Genomic DNA, 5,758 nt, shown 5'->3' on the forward strand with positions numbered 1-5,758 from the left:
AACGACGAACTATTTTAAAGAGAACACTTTCTGGTGAGTCCGTTCCAGTTGACCTCTCTATTGTTGCGTACCCAAACTAGCGTTGCTATTTTTATTTGTTTGCCACACTCCTGGTAAGCTTTTTGGGCGGCCAGACCACCCACTGGTAAGTCCTTTATACTCGCCCATGTTTCAGAATTAGTTGACACCGTTTTCTGTGCAGCGTGTGATACCAGGTAGCCATCCACCCTCCCACTATTTATGTTACTCTTCATCGCAGATCCTGACCGGTAACTTGTTTCCCCTGCATCATCATAGCCCATTTTCTGAATCAGCATAACTGAATCGTCGTGATAACTCTTTATGCCACTTTCTGCGCTCTAACATTCTCCCCGAAAGAATAAGCCCAACTCCCTCACTGCCTACCAGCTAAACATTCGTTCACACTAACCAGCTAAAGGGGGATAGGTAAAGTGATAGCTTCATAGGATGGGGGCACTATCTGATGTAGGCGTGATCACCGCTAAACCGGCACGACCAGGGAAGCATAGTCACCATGCGTTTTTGTAGGGACTATCGAGCAAGATCGGATCGTTAGGATTTTAAAGTGGCGGGCAGAAAACAAAGTGAGGGAGGGCTAAACAGTATGTTTCTTGCCTGGCACATAACAAGGAAGTTGTAACGGTGAAAAACGAAACGACAGAACATCAGATCGGGTGGAGCAGAAGAGTCGGCGTCATCCGGCTAGGGTACATTCCCGATATTCTCACGATGCCACATCAGTTCACTTTGATTGTACATCGATGTTCTCCACTATTTCCGTCAGAGTTTGGATTGTCGCTCATAAGAACGGGTGCCCTCGCGTAGCTAAAAATGAAACCGCGACTACTTCTGGATGCCTTCGTCTTAGGCCTAAGTTTGCCTACCAGAATTGTCCCGTCTGATACCCCACTGACCATTTTGGGCTTCAAAACTAATTGTGGCTGCCTAGTTACTCCCCTGAATGTTTGAAGCGAACCACACGCACACATTAGTATGCACTAGTCTTGCTCCGTCAGAATTCTCTGGCCATTCGTAACTCCACTAAAACTCCAGCTGAGACATCCCAGTCGTCCACGTAGGTGGTAACCCAATTATGACGTCGCGATTACTGTGCCACAACTGCCGCGTCCAGCCTGATGGTTTACCCGTAGTTCATCGTAGCTCTTTTCCCACCCAAGCTTCTCACGCTCACCCACAAGGCAGTCTAAAACGGCCGAATTTGTGTCAGGGCTTCAGAGCACCGGCCACCTTACTCTTCTCTGCTCATCCTGTCAAAAAACGCTGCTCGTGCTAATGACGGCAACCATGTCCTATACAAAGTCAGCATTTTCCTACCTAGCTTGGCCCGACGAATGACTCTTCATCCCGGATTTCAGCTCAACCTACCGTGCATTGTAAGAGTCATGATTTGTCCTCCTTATTTTGCTATCTGTGGCTTGAACCAATATCACGACAGATCAAGGTCACCTCACTTTTGCAACGGTTACTACCTTTAGTCCAAAGCTGTAGAACTTTATTGATAGCATGTACTAGTGAAACTAGTCCCACGGTTTAAACTCTCGGTTGTCTTCATTCCCGAATTAGCCACAAACTAACCCCATACTGAAGGTGCTTCTCCGTCCTCAGCGTGTGCTGGTTTCGGATCGTGCCAGTTTCGGTGAGAACCCATCTGCGTTCGACATCGCCCGTTTCTCCGTGTCTGTCCTACTTCTACGCGCTGGTGGATGACCCCAACTTGGGTTCGTTATGCCTTTCTTCTGACTGTACTCTCATGATCTTGCCTGATGTTATGCCATCAGCCAGCAGGAAATAATTGATGTTACCACTGTATCCAAGATGATCGTGGTTAGCAGGCCTTTGATCGGATGCCACAGTGTTCCCCGTAAACGAAAGACAAGGCGGATCTCCTTGCGTTTCGAGATAATTAGTCGGAATTTGATTTGATGATGAATTATTTGTTGTTTCCGTCAAAAATATGGAACCCAAGAGTTAAGGAAAGGGGTAAAAATTCAGCCAAGGATTGCGTCCGCCTTACTACGGTTTCCCAGAGCACGGGGTGAATGGCCATCGCCCTCGGTAGGACAGAGCCCGTAGGGATTTGAGGAAGGTTGGAAACTGCAGCTGGTGTAATAATAAATTTGTAGGAGGCTATTGGCCATTTTTACTGCAAGAAGATGTAGAATGTGTAGTAGGGATTCTGGGTTGGGGTATGGGTTGCTGGGAAAGTTCAGTGCTAGCAAAGTAAACTTGCGGATTGTTGGTTGCATCGATTGGATCAGAGAGAAAACAGCTATTGGTTAAACAGTGACAAGTGGAATGGTGATTTTTTGAGTGATGAAACACCCACGGTGTAGGCGGCTGAGTTATTTAGGGTACGTTGGCGCACCGAGGGCGTCGGTCTGCTTATAGTATTCGACAAACGCGCGGGGGCTCTCAATCGGTTGGTAGCCTAGTATATATAAGTGGTGATGAGAAGTCATGCGATTTCCGACAGTTCCCACCAGCTTCAGGCAACCAGGGTCCTCGAGAACTTAATGGCGCGGGATATTGGAGTGAAATATTTTGAACCAAGGTAAACAACGGTCGGCGCATTGTAGTGAAAGATGTTTGATCTGTGCTGAACTTGAGGAGAAGGAGAATTTAACTCAGTCATCAGGGCAATGGAAGCTGTTGTGGTATCTAGAGTCCAGGCCAGTAAACAGATCTTTGGACAAGGAACTCAACACCAATTCTGGGAGGCCGTGTATGGAATTGTATGGACTTAGACTGTACTGTTGCTCTGCCATCACTCTCGCATCCTTGACCAGGCGTGCGCGGACCAAAAAACTGGGAAAGAGAATATCAAAGTTTTGATAATTGAACAAGCTAGTTGACGGGATGGGTTGACACGAATCAGCTTTTGAGACAAAAATCTAAGCGTCGTGGCACCGTGGACTACAGTAAAAAGCGCCTAAAAGTGCTCAAACTACAGCAATACACACGGCGTGAGCATTTTGCCATGCAGTTTTCGGTGCGACAACTGGCTTTCGGCGGCTTCGGTGGGAACATGATCGTCTCTGTGTTTCGCCGATTCGACCAATGGTGCCATCGTTACCATTTTCATGCCCACCTTTACCTATCCCGCCCTGTTTTCTTACTTTCGGGCTTAAGCTGATGTGCCAAGACAACTTGTTCTATATTGCTTCAAGCCGGGTCCAATTCTTGAATATCTCAGTCATCTCTATTTACTGCCCGATGCTTTGCGTAGTCTAAGTCTAACATTTACCAAACAGAGGCGTTAGTTCCTCATTGTTCAGAGCTATTGCGCATCCCCTGATCATGCGCAGTGAATTCGCATCAAATAGCGAGACTGAAGATGCCCACTGAATGAAATACATGCTTTATTCCACAACCAATTAATTCACACGCAACACTGTGGTGCAAATCTGCTTGATCGGGCGGTTCAAACCAACGCTTTGCCGTCATTTTCCATGTACACAAGTTCTGAATATCTCCGCTCTACTCCATTGGCCCGAAAGGTAGCTGTGTTCCCCCGTGACTTGCTACTGTCAGTGGCTGTTTGCTATTTCGAACTGACCGAGCTGCTTTACTGGCCTTGCTCCCTAACCGACCGGATGAAACGTTTGGTAGCGGGAGATTTTATCAGTGCGCAAGCCACAATTATAACTGCTCGGTGGGTTCACACCCACCAGATCTGGTATCATGCATAATGGATAAAACCCTGGTGTGGCGGATGGTACCATGCAGGTAAAGTCACCCTGTCGCGTTGCGCCATGGTGCGCCCGTATGCTCCCCATCTTTCCGGCAGCACAGTTGCATTGCCCATCGCTGATGTTCCTGGGCCTGGTCTTTTATGCAGAAAATTCACGGAAGTGGCAGCCTGAAGATACTCTGTAAGACTCAGGGCTAACATCGACCCGCAAGGGGTTGCCACATTCATCTCAGTTGGGGTTGCACTGCCCTAAGGTCTATTTCATCAGCCAGACAGGCACATGTTATTCTGATTGGTCCACGAAGTGATCGCATACGTTTAAAATATAGACACCTTATTACTTATGTAATACCAGCAGTCATGACTAGCGCCTGTTAACCGGTTTCACCATGCATCTGTTATTGCTTGTCGCTGACAGCGAGGACTCGGTGACTGGCGAACCGCACTCTCACCCTTCTGTTCAGTCCATGTAGTAGCTTTTGGTTACGTTACGGTCTATAACGATTATCTCGGAGCCTCTCGCTCAAACAATTGGTTTGCTGCTCTTCTTCACAATGACCCCGGACACTGCGGAACGAATACTCTCCGACTCGTCTCTTTAGCCGTGCTAAAAATTACTTCAGCTCCCTATCAAACTCACTCCGCCATCGCCCGTACCAACTGGTCCAGCGGCTAGCCTGCTGACTTCCTACATCAGCGGCTAAGTCCTCACCTTCCCAAAATGACGCGATTATATTTGCCCCGGCCTTGCACCTTCTGATTGGTGGACGCTGAATGCAAACACGAGAAACAACTTTTACCAACAATGATAGTCTCTTGCATCAGGATGTGAATGTACCGCAAATTCCTCGAGCAGAAGCCCGCTAATAACGAATTATGTGTCCTCAAACCACATCGGCGAACTAATTTAGCCCTCGGCTGCCAGGCCAGCCAAGAAAAATCCATCCTTTCATTGGTTTATACGACTTGCTGTCGTCCCCCCTGGACTATTTGTTCCATTGGACAGCGTTTTGTCTGATGCCTCTCGGCACCCACTAGACTCTACTACTCTCGTTCTTTCCTAATTCCCCTCTTCCCAAGCCTCAAACTGTGGCATTAGCTGCTCCAAACACCCCGTTGACCGTCAGTAATTCAATATGGCTGGTCCTTTGTTCGCAACTAAATAGTCCTCAAACTGGATCAAAAGTACCCGTGACTCTACACTGGTCTGACTCTACCTGTGTCATTTTGCTCGTTTAACTCACACGAAACCGTCACAGGAATGCGCAGCCCTGTCCAATTGTCCCAAACTTGACCTCCGTTATGGAGCTTTTCAGGAACCGAAGCATGTCGGTGCGGTGATTGTACGGCATATCACATCAAGTCTTATGAAACCCCCGCAACCATTTTCTTAACTTCCACCCTCATTTCTTGCTCACTCGAGCCTGTTGTTGCAACTGCGAATACATTTTTAACCCAGCCTTAACCACTTGTGGGACGAGTTCGTTCCAACCCGCCGAACAGTTATTTCGAATTCAACCCACCTAGCCTTCCGTAGACATTTCAGTTCACCCCTTTCCACAAGTTCAACGAATATGTTTATGGTGTTCGCTCGGTCCTATGAACCAGCACTATCATCCCATCGAAAATATCCTTTACAACTGGCCTCCATGCAACAGGGACACCACTGAGTCTACTTTACTTCAATCTAACCCATATTTTTGGACCAAATATTGTCATTTTTCAACATTTCAAATTCTTCTATCTCCATGTCCACTTGTGCTTTCTGTGATCTTGGCCATCTACTCGACCGCCAAAGCTCACCCACGGCATACAATGATTTTTCTGTTAAAGTTCAAGTCAACAGGCGTCACCATTAAGCCTGTCGTACCTCGTGCTCCATTGCCTCAGTTTTTGGATCCCACAAATGCGATGAGTTTCCATATAATAAGAGTGTCTCATCGTTTTTATTTGCCTTCCCGGTGTGTCGTTGCTCGCCGCGTTCAGGTTGTAACGACCCGATCATGCCTCTATTAGCATGTTCCC

The sequence above is a fragment of the Opisthorchis viverrini genome, assembly GCF_000715545.1.
Source record: "Opisthorchis viverrini unplaced genomic scaffold opera_v5_256, whole genome shotgun sequence".
NCBI lineage: Eukaryota > Metazoa > Platyhelminthes > Trematoda > Opisthorchiida > Opisthorchiidae > Opisthorchis > Opisthorchis viverrini.